Below are 12,362 nucleotides of genomic sequence, written 5' to 3'. Positions count from 1 at the left end.
CACTTCGACTGAAATGTGCAGGAACTCCATCGTGCATGAACCACATGTTGTGTGGTACTCGTAAAGGCACATGTTCTAGCAGCACAGGTAGAGTATCGCGTATGAAATTATGATAACGTGCTCCATTGAGCGTAGGTGGAAGAACATGGGGCCCAATCAAGACATCACCAACAATGCCTGCCCAACGTTCACAGAAGATATGTGTTGATGATGTAATTGCACAATTGCGTGCGGATTCTTGTCAGCCCACACATGCTGATTGTGAAAATTTACAATTTGATCACGTTGGAATGAAGCCTCATCCGTAAAGAGAACATTTGCACTGAAATGAGGATGACACATTGTTGGATGAACCATTCGCAGAAGTGTACGCGTGGAGGCCAATCAGCTGCTGATAGTGCCTGTACACGCTGTACATGGTGCGGGAACAACTGGTTCTCCCATAGCACTCTCCATACAGTGACGTGGTCAACGTTACCTTGTACAGCAGCAACTTCTCTGACGCTGACATTAGGGTTATCGTGAACTGCACGAAGAGTTGCCTCGTCCATTGCAGGTGTCCTCGTCGTCTTAGGTCTTCCCCAGTCGCGAGTCTTAGGCTGGAATGTTCCGTGCTCCCTAAGGCGACGATCAATTGCTTCGAACGTCTTCCTTTCGGGACACCTTCGTTTTGGAAATGTCTCGTTACAAACGTACCCGTGCTAATCCATTCATCAAACGGGCATCTGCCAACTCCGCATTTGTAAACATTGCACTGATTGCAAAACCACGTTCGTGATGAACACTAACCTGTTGAGGCTACGTACTGATGTGCTTAATGCTAGTACTGTAGAGCAATGAGTCGCATGTCAACACAAGCACCGAAGTCAACAGTACCTTCCTTCGATTGGGCCAACTGGCGGTGAATCAAGGAAGTACAGTACATACTGACGAAACTAAAATGAGCTCTAACATGGAAATTAAGCGTTTCCGGACTGATGTCCGCATAACATCTTCTCTTTATTTGTGTGTGAGGAATGTTTCCTGAAAGTTTGGCCGTACCTTTTTGTAACACCTTATATAAAGGGTGTTTCAAAAATGACCGGTATATTTGAAACGGCAATAAAAACTAAACGAGCAGCAATAGAAATACACCGTTTGTTGCAATATGCTTGGGACAACAGTACATTTTCAGGCGGACAAACTTTCGAAATTACAGTAGTTACAATTTTCAACAACAGATGGCGCTGCAAGTGATGTGAAAGATATAGAAGACAACGCAGTCTGTGGGTGCGCCATTCTGTACGTCGTCTTTCTGCTGTAAGTGTGTGCTGTTCACAACGTGCAAGTGTGCTGTGGACAACATGGTTTATTCCTTAGAACAGAGGATTTTTCTGGTGTTGGAATTCCACCGCCTAGAGCACAGTGTTGTTGCAACAAGACGAAGTTTTCAACGGAGGCTTAATGTAACCAAAGGACCGAAAAGCGATACAATAAAGGATCTGTTTGAAAAATTTCAACGGACTGGGAACGTGACACATGAACGTGCTGGAAAGGTAGGGCGACCGCGTACGGCAACCACAGAGGGCAACGCGCAGCTAGTGCAGCAGGTGATCCAACAGCGGCCTCGGGTTTCCGTTCGCCGTGTTGCAGCTGCGGTCCAAATGACGCCAACGTCCACGTATCGTCTCATGCGCCAGAATTTACACCTCTGTACATACAAAATTCAAACGTGGCAACCCCTCAGCGCCGCTACCATTGCTGCACGAGAGACATTCGCTAACGATATAGTGCACAGGATTGATGACGGCGATATGCATGTGGGCAGCATTTGGTTTACTGACGAAACTTATTTTTACCTGGACGGCTTCGTCAATAAACAGAACTGGCGCATATGGGGAACCGAAAAAAAATTTTGCAGTCCCATCGTCCCTGCATCCTCAAAAAGTACTGGTCTCGGCCGCCATTTCTTGCAAAGGAATCATTGGCCCATTTTTCAGATCCGAAACGATTACTGTATCACGCTATCTGGACATTCTTCGTGAATTTGTCGCGGTACAAACTGCCTTAGACGACACTGCGAACACCTCGTGGTTTATGCAAGATGGTGCCCGGCCACATCGCACGGCCGACGTCTTTAATTTCCTGAATGACTATTTCGATGATCGTGTGATTGCTTTGGGCTATCCGAAACATACAGGAGGCGGCGTGGATTGGCTTCCCTATTCGCCAGACATGAACCCCTGTGACTTCTTTCTGTGGGGACACTTGAAAGACCAGGTGTACCGCCAGAATCCAGAAACAATTGAACAGCTGAAGCAGTACATCTCATCTGCATGTGAAGCCATTCCGCCAGACACGTTGTCAAAGGTATCGGGTGATTTCATTCAGAGACTACGCCATATTATTGCTACGCATGGTGGATATGTGGAAAATATCGTACTATACAGTTTCCCAGACCGCAGCGCCATCTGTTGTTGACAATTGTAACTACTGTAATTTCGAAAGTTAATCTGCCTGAAAATGTACTGTTGGCCCAAGCATATTGCAACAAACGGTGTATTTCTATCGCATGCTCGTTTAGTTTCTATTGCAGTTTCAAATATACCGGTAATTTTTGAAACACCCTATGTATATATATACACTCCTGGAAATGGAAAAAAGAACACATTGACACCGGTGTGTCAGACCCACCATACTTGCTCCGGACACTGCGAGAGGGCTGTACAAGCAATGATCACACGCACGGCACAGCGGACGCACCAGGAACCGCGGTGTTGGCCGTCGAATGGCGCTAGCTGCGCAGCATTTGTGCACCGCTGCCGTCAGTGTCAGCCAGTTTGCCGTGGCATACGGAGCTCCATCGTAGTCTTTAACACTGGTAGCATGCCGCGACAGCGTGGACGTGAACCATATGTGCAGTTGACTGACTATGAGCGAGGGCGTATAATGGGCATGCGGGACGCCGGGTGGACATACCGCCCAATTTCTCAACACGTGGGGCGTGAGGTCTCCACAGTACATCGATGTTGTCGCCAGTGGTCGGCGGAAGGTGCACGTGCCCGTCGACCTGGGACCGGACCGCAGCGACGCACGGATGCACGCCAAGACCGTAGGATCCTACGCAGTGCCGTAGGGGACCGCACCGCCACTTCCCAGCAAATTAGGGACACTGTTGCTCCTGGGGTATCGGCGAGGACCATTCGCAACCGTCTCCATGAAGCTGGGCTACGGTCCCGCACACCGTTAGGCCGTCTTCCGCTCACGCCCCAACATCCTGCAGCCCGCCTCCAGTGGTGTCGCGACAAGCGTGAATGGAGGGACGAATGGAGACGTGTCGTCTTCAGCGATGAGAGTCGCTTCTGCCTTGGTGCCAATGATGGTCATATGCGTGTTTGGCGCCGTCCAGGTGAGCGCCACAATCAGGACTGCATACGACCGAGGCACACAAGGCCAACACCCGGCATCATGGTGTGGCGAGCGATCTACACTGGCCGTACACCTCTGGTGATCGTCGAGGGGACACTGAATAGTGCACGGTACATCCAAACCGTCATCGAACCCATCGTTCTACCATTCCGAGACCGGCAAGGGAACTTGCTGTTCCAACAGGACAATGCACGTCCGCATGTATCCCGTGCCACCCAACGTGCTCTAGAAGGTGTAAGTCAACTACCCTGGCCAGCAAGATCTCCAGATCTGTCCCCCATTGAGCATGTTTGGGACTGGATGAAGCGTCGTCTCACGCGGTCTGCACGTTCAGCACGAACGCTGGTCCAACTGAGACGCCAGGTGGAAATGGCATGGCAAGCCGTTCCACAGGACTACATCCAGCATCTCTACGATCGTCTCCATGGGAGAATAGCAGCCTGCATTGCTGCGAAAGGTGGATATACACTGTACTAGTGCCGACATTGTGCATGCTCTGTTGCCTGTGTCTATGTGCCTGTGGTTCTGTCAGTGTGATCATGTGATGTATCTGACCCCAGGAATGTGTCAATAAAGTTTCCCCTTCCTGGGACAATGAATTCACGGTGTTCTTATTTCAATTTCCAGGAGTGTATATATATAGGGCGAGTCGCGTAAGACGTCAACACCTCCGTCATCCCAGGGGCGATTGCACGTATCGGCATGCGGTTTTCGGCGAATCATAGCCCACTAAGGGGCACATACGTTGTTACATGCACAATAATCACAACGTTTATATGGACTGAGCTAATGAGGCAAGTACATGTTTTTTAAATGGGACGCTATACTTTTTTTACCATCATTCGAACGCTCTGGAAAAGACGCGTATATGATGTAACGCATGTTGCTGTTGTGATTCAAACATCGCTTAAAAGACGGTGGGAAATATTGTACGTCTGAAGGTCGGGGCGGTCGGAAGCGGCTGCAGAGTAAACATGCCTCGCGCGACCCGCAGGCCGAGTTGCCGTGCTCTGTGCAGCATGCACGCTAAGAAGGTAAATCTTCATACGCCCTCTTTTAAGCAAAGTTTGAATCAGAATAGCAAGATGCGTTACATCACTATACGCGTCTTTTCCAGAGCGTTCGAATAATGGTAAAAAAAGTACAGCGTTCGCTTTAAGAAACTTGTAATTGCCTCATTATCTCGGTCAATATAAACGTTGTGATAATTGTACATGTACCAACGTATGTGCCCCATAGTCCGCTATGATTCGCCGATAACCACATGCCGATACGTGCAATCGCCCCCGGAATAAAGATGGTGTTACGTCTTACGCGACTCACGTTGTATATACACTACTGGAAATTGAAATAAGAACACCGTGAATTCATTGTCCCAGGAAGGGGAAACTTTATTGACACATTCCTGGGGTCAGATACATCACATGATCACACTGACAGAACCACAGGCACATAGACACAGGCAACAGAGCATGCACAATGTCGGCACTAGTACAGTGTATATCCACCTTTCGCAGCAATGCAGGCTGCTATTCTCCCATGGAGACGATCGTAGAGATGCTGGATGTAGTCCTGTGGAACGGCTTGCCATGCCATTTCCACCTGGCGCCTCAGTTGGACTAGCGTTCGTGCTCGACGTGCAGACCGCGTGAGACGACTCTTCATCCAGTCCCAAACATGCTCAATGGGGGACAGATCGGAGATCTTGCTGGCCAGGGCAGTTGACTTACACCTTCTAGAGCACGTTGGGTGGCACGGGATACATGCGGACGTGCACTGTCCTGTTGGAACAGCAAGTTCCCTTGCCGGTCTAGGAATGGTAGAACGATGGGTTCGATGACGGTTTGGATGTACCGTGCACTATTCAGTGTCTCCTCGACGATCACCAGAGGTGTACGACCAGTGTAGGAGATCGCTCCCCACACCATGATGCCGGGTGTTGGCCCTGTGTGCCTCGGCCGTATGCAGTCCTGATTGTGGCGCTCACCTGCACGGCGCCAAACACGCATACGACCATCATTGGCACCAAGGCAGAAGCGACTCTCATCGCTGAAGACGACACGTCTCCATTCGTCCCTCCATTCACGCCTGTCGCGACACCACTGGAGGCGGGCTGCACGATGTTGGGGCGTGAGGGGAAGACGGCCTAACGGTATGCGGGACCGTAGCCCAGCTTCATGGAGACGGTTGCGAATGGTCCTCGCCGATACCCCAGGAGCAACAGTGTCCCTAATTTGCTGGGAAGTGGCGGTGCGGTCCCCTACGGCACTGCGTAGGATCCTACGGTCTTGGCGTGCATCCGTGCGTCGCTGCGGTCCGGTCCCAGGTCGACGGGCACGTGCACCTTCCGCCGACCACTGGCGACAGCATCGATGTACTGTGGAGACCTCACGCCCCACGTGTTGAGCAATTGGGCGGTACGTCCACCCGGCCTCCCGCATGCCCACTATACGCCCTCGCTCAAAGTCCGTCAACTGCACATATGGTTCACGTCCACGCTGTCGCGGCATGCTACCAGTGTTAAAGACTGCGATGGAGCTCCGTATGCCACGGCAAACTGGCTGACACTGACGGCGGCGGTGCACAAATGCTGCGCAGCTAGCGCCATTCCACGGCCGACACCGCGGCTCCTGGTGTGTTCGCTGTGCCGTGCGTGTGGTCATTGCTTGTACAGCCCTCTCGCAGTGTCTGGAGCAAGTATGGTGGGTCTGACACACCGGTGTCAATGTGTTCTTTTTTCCATTTCCAGGAGTGTATAAAAAAACCTGGTTCAACTGCCTAATATCGTGCAGGGCCCCCGCGAGCGCTCAGAAGTGCCGCAACACGACATGGCATGTACTCAACTAATGTCTGAAGTAGTGCTGGGAGGAAATTGACACCCTGAATCCTTCGGGGCTGTCCATAAACCCCCTAAGAGTACGAAGAGATGGAGATCTCTTCTGAGCAGCACGTTGCAAGGCATCCCAAATAAGCTAAATAATTTTCATGTACGAGGAGTTTGATGACCAGCGGAAGTGTTTAAACTCAGAAGTGTGTTCCTGGAGCCATTGTCCTGCTGGAATTGCACAAGTTTTCGGAATGCGCAATGGACATGAATGATCAGACCGAATGCTTACATACGTGCCACCTGTCACAGTCGTGTATAGATGTATCAGGGGTCTCACATGACGCCAACTGCACACACCCCAGACCATTACAGGCAACATGTTTTCAGTCACCAACAGTCCAGCCGGCCGGAGTGGCCGAGCGGTTCTAGGCGCTTCAGTCTGGAACCGCACGACCGCTACGATCACAGGTTCGAATCCTGCCCCGGGCGTGGAAGTTTGTGATGTCCTTAGGTTAGTTAGATTTAAGTGGTTCTAAGTTCTAGGGGACTGATGACCTCAGAAGTTAAGTCCTATAGTGCTCAGAGCCATTTTGAACCAACAGTGCTTTGTTGGTGTTCACGGGCCCAGGCGAGACGTAAAGCTTCGTGTCGTGCAGTCATCAAGAGCACACAAGTGGGCCTTCGGCTCCGAAAGCCCATATCGATGATATTTCGTTGAATGGTTCACACACTGACGTTGACGGCCCAGCCTTGAGATCTGCACCAGTTTGTGGAAGGGTTGCGCTTCTGTCACGTTTAACGATTCTCTTCATTCGTCGTTGGTCCCGTTCTTGCAGCATCTTTCTCCGACCGAAGCAATATCGGAGATTTGATGTTTTGCCGGATTCCTGATGTTCACGTACACTCGTGAAATGGTCGTGCGGGAAAATTCCCATTTCATCGCTGCCTCGAAGATGCTGTCCCCCATCACTCATGCGCCGACTACAACAGAACGTTCAAAAACACTTAAATCTTGATAACCTGCCATTGTATCAACAGTAAATGATCTATCAACAGCCTGCGCCAGACGTTTGCTGTCTTATATAGATTCTGCCTATTTAAGTACCTCAGTATTTGAATACGCATGCCTATACCAGTTTATAAGAACCATCAACCTATCATACTTGAGGAGACATGACGTCACAAACACTGAGATGCGTGAAAAACTGCCGCATTGTACATGACGTTAAGATATCAATTTCTTCTAACTTTACTCGCAATATATTTTGCAGACAATATGCTCGTATACCCCTGAATGTTACGTACAGTACTGTATCATTGTATGACTCATAGATCAGGAGATACGACCTCATAAACACTGAAACACATGAAATAATGCCGCTTGATGCATGAAGTTTTAATACGCTTATTCTTTACTACTAAAGCTCCTACAGTCGAATCAACTTAAGAAAATCGCTGACTCCTGGCAACGCTTTGGACAGCTTTCAACTGCGCAAACGGCTGTAGGTGGGAACAGCAGTCTGTAGAGCTACGAAGAGCCGTTGCTGTAGAGACGTTTACAAAATCGCGCTGTACGCGCAATGCAGTTGCACCTCGCGTACAGAAACCATACGGGATCATGTTTCTTAATTTGGATACCGCTGTTATACACTAGTGCGTTATGCATACTTATTTGCACGACTGTTTCATGATTTCAAAGGTGTTTCAGCGTATATATGGAAATGAAATTTTATCGACACTTCAGTACAATTACAATTCATTTGTTTTCGTTTCTAGCAGACAATTGCCTAAACGAATACCTGGGCAATACTGGGGTTGTTAGCTAGTACATACACTCCTGGAAATGGAAAAAAGAACACATTGACACCGGTGTGTCAGACCCACCATACTTGCTCCGGACACTGCGAGAGGGCTGTACAAACAATGATCACACGCACGGCACAGAGGACACACCAAGAACCGCGGTGTTGGCCGTCGAATGGCGCTAGCTGCGCAGCATTTGTGCACCGCCGCCGTCAGTGTCAGCCAGTTTGCCGTGGCATACGGAGCTCCATCGCAGTCTTTAACACTGGTAGCATGCCCTGACAGCGTGTACGTGAACCGTATGTGCAGTTGACGGACTTTGAGCGAGGGCGTATAGTGGGCATGCGGGAGGCCGGGTGGACGTACCGCCCAATTGCTCAAAACGTGGGGCGTGAGGTCTCCACAGTACATCGATGTTGTCGCCAGTGGTCGGCGGAAGGTGCACGTGCCCGTCGACCTGGGACCGGACCGCAGCGACGCACGGATGCACGCCAAGACCGTAGGATCCTATTCAGTGCCGTAGGGGACCGCACCGCCACTTCCCAGCAAATTAGGGACACTGTTGCTCCTGGGGTATCGGCGAGGACCATTCGCAACCGTCTCCATGAAGCTGGGCTACGGTCCCGCATACCGTTAGGCCGTCTTCCGCTCACGCCCCAGCATTCTGCAGCTCGCCTCAAGTGGTGTCGCGACAGGCGTGAATGGAGGGACGAATGGAGACGTGTCGTCTTCAGCGATGAGAGTCGCTTCTGCCTTGGTGCCAATGATGGTCGTATGCGTGTTTGGCGCCGTGCAGGTTAGCGCCACAATCAGGACTGCATACGACCGAGGCACACAGGGCCAACACCCGGCATCATGGTGTGGGGAGCGATCTCCTACACTGGCCGCACACCTCTGGTGATCGTCGAGGGGACACTGAATAGTGCACGGTACATCCAAACCGTCATCGAACCCATCGTTCTACCATTCCTAGACCGGCAAGGGAACTTGCTGTTCCAACAGGACAATGCACGTCCGCATGTATCCCGTGCCACCCAACGTGCTCCAGAAGGTGTAAGTCAACTACCCTGGCCAGCAAGATCTCCGGATCTGTCCCCCATTGAGCATGTTTGGGACTGGATGAAGCGTCGTCTCACGCGGTCTGCTCGTCCAGCACGAACGCTGGTCCAACTGAGGCGCCAGGTGGAAATGGCATGGCAAGCCATTCCACAGGACTACATCCAGCATCTCTACGATCGTCTCCATGGGAGAATAGCAGCCTGCATTGCTGCGAAAGGTGGATATACACTGTACTAGTGCCGACATTGTGCATGCTCTGTTGCCTGTGTCTATGTGCCTGTGGTTCTGTCAGTGTGATCATGTGATGTATCTGACCCCAGGAATGTGTCAATAAAGTTTCCGCTTCCTGGGACAATGAATTCACGGTGTTTTTATTTCAATTTCCAGGAGTGTATATAACTAACAATGTCCTAGTACGGTTTCTCTCTGTATGTTAGGGCTAGTATTTGAACTACTGTACGCATTATGATACAGTTTTCGGTAACATATAGAATGATTCACGAGAAACGTGAAAGCTACGCCATTGACATCTAGTGGTGAACGGCAAAACTGTTTGGAATCATCCAAATAGGTATCAAGCAGCGACAGGTTGCTGTACCATTGCGTGGTAGAGAGGGTGATTTGTACGGATGTTCCGAGGCAGAGGGTGTTTTGTACTGATGTATTGTGCCAGAAGTTGCTTCGTTTTAATATTGCGTGGCGGCGGGTACTTCGTACCAATTTTGTGTGTCTGAGGGTGCTTTACATCATGTTGTATGGCCGGGGATACTTACACGGGAAACTCCCAGTCGCACCTCCCTCAGATTTAGTCGTAAAATGTCCCAGTGGTTTACCTGTCAAAAGCGGAACACAGATTAAGCAAGAAAATAGGAAGAAGGTGTACGAAACCGTGAAAAAGAAGCAAAATAGAAACAGTAAACGGTCCGTCCCTTATACAAACACATGAAAATTGAATCACATCTTTAGAAAATGTTATACAAGTTAATCTTTTACTAATGAAACAAAACAAAAACGAGGACACAACTGAATAAAGTCAAGAAGCTATCGAATTTCCAAGCATTTGCTACTTCACGTTGCCACTACATGGAATTCACACAGTTTTTGTAATTTTCTTCAAATTATTTATGCATAAACATATCTTGCAATTTACTCCACATTATCTGCCAATTTTTCTTGGAGATAGCTAACATTGGCTTCGTTTTGAAAGCTAGACTTTAGCAGGAGGTTCACCATGTTCTCTTCCCATAGCCCCTGGTTCTGGATCAAGATTTTTCATTAGAATTATTATCACCTTGTCAAGTCCTACGGGTCGTTCAAGTTGCCATTTGGCTTGTGGTATGATTAACTCCTTGCACAATATTCTGCAGAAAATTTCTCCTCACATGCGTAGAACTTGGTGAAAGATGCTGACTTTCTGTCTTCCATAAATACAAGCATCCAAACACCCTATGTTACCAGTGATGAGAAATAAGACATAAGGCCTTCTTCTGGAAGACATAAGGCTTTCTTCTGGTGGCTCTTTCGCAGAATATTTATTGATCATCTTGTCTGTTGCATCCGTGGTGGTGTTTTAATGCAAAATCTGGTTTGCACTTTCCAGTATCACCTCCTACATTTGTGTCATGACGCAAGGTGCAGCAAAATTGCAGCACGATTCTTCTTCAGGAAATAGGACTCCAAGGAAACATCATTATGAGAAATGAAGAAAGATGACACTACTTTCTTCATTGTGTTTGGCAAGAAACCTTTAAGTATTTCTTGCTTATGCCTCCTCATTGTTTCACTAAGGCTTCATTTCTCTTGTGAAATTCAATTGTAAGTGGAAGAGACCTAAAAAAATTATCAGTGGTGATGCTGTAATCTTCTCTAAGCAGCTAGTTCGATCCAATACTGCTCTTTGTTCTTGATTTTGTTTAGGGCAGTCCCTTCTTTTTCAGTATACACTTGTAAGTTCAGTGAACAGTTTGATTTGGCATCAACCAAAGCCCATACTTTCATCTGTCCTTGGCAGTTTCTGAAATCATGTAAATAACAAACAGACAATGCCTTTGGAAAGAACAAAGTGGTTCATCTACTGTAAGGTGTGAATGAGAATTGTAATTAGACTTTCAGTGGTTGGCAAACAATGTGAAGACATCTCTGACAGCAGGGAGTGTGTCATTCTTTCTCCTTTTGTTTCCTGTAGTGGTGTTATCAAATCTGATGAAAGTAGATAACAGCTGAAATCGAGTTCTAGACATAGAAGCAAGGAAAATATTTCTTTTGGATATAGGATTTGGGGTCCACAACTCCACAGGCTTCCATTTAGGTTTTCAACACTCATAGTTGTCACACACCTAGAAATGAGAATTTCGTCAACAACCATTGTTTCTGCTTTTCTGGATATCTTGCGCCCCATTCCCCGTAATATGTCTGGGCCTTTATGTTGATTCTGTCCACAATTTTTTGTAATACCGTCATCAAAGAACAATTTGAAAGCATCACTTACTGATTCAGTACCACCAGTCGTATCTGCAACTCTGGAAAGACGTCAGTAACATTATGAACTGTTCAAAACATATATCGGTGAATTTCTAAACCGAAATATTCCATTTTTACTGACATAATTTTCATTTACATTGTTTTCTATTTCATCTGCAGTTTCTTCTTCTAACTCTTACACAGTCTCATTTTTTGAGTAACTTTCGCTATTTGGTTCCTGACAGCTACTATCATTCTGTACCATGGAAATTACTTAATAAAGATGCTCATATCTGCCATGATATATTTCTGTCATTTTTATTTCACTGGCATAAACAGCACTTATGGCTAAATAATGAACTAAATGAAAGCAGACAAAACAGCAATGGCTGCTCATGCTCCCAACAATAAACATACTGAAACATTTATTAGGTGCATCATTATTGCCAGTGGAACGTAATCATTTACAGAAAAAGAAATTTTTGTATCATGCTGATTGCCAAGTGGGTTCCTTAAAGAACACATTAAATAAAAATAAATATTATTTTCATCTTATTCGCTTCGTTATGTAACCAACTCAAGAGACATGAGGTAACAAGCGAATCTGACCGTAATGAGTTTCATTAAGTAAAATGTTCATTTGATGTCAAAATAAGGGACAAGTGTAGCTCTGCAATCTCGTGAACCCCGCTTGGTAGTTTGAATGTTAATAGAACTATTTGATTTGAAATGCTAAGTTGCTTTCTTTGTTACTGTTGTGCCGCCGAGATACATCGTTATTGTGGCGTGTAAACGTCGTCATAAA

General features: G+C 47.7%; 1 protein-coding gene across 11 annotated transcripts in view; it reads left to right on the top strand.

Moving 5' to 3' along the window:
• Positions 1–12,362, top strand: part of LOC126354916 (mucin-17-like) — a 518,430-nt gene that overhangs the window by 266,050 nt on the left and 240,018 nt on the right. The window lies entirely within an intron of this gene.

Source organism: Schistocerca gregaria, chromosome 3 (assembly GCF_023897955.1).
Source record: "Schistocerca gregaria isolate iqSchGreg1 chromosome 3, iqSchGreg1.2, whole genome shotgun sequence".
NCBI lineage: Eukaryota > Metazoa > Arthropoda > Insecta > Orthoptera > Acrididae > Schistocerca > Schistocerca gregaria.
This window is presented reverse-complemented; position numbering and strand designations above follow the sequence as displayed.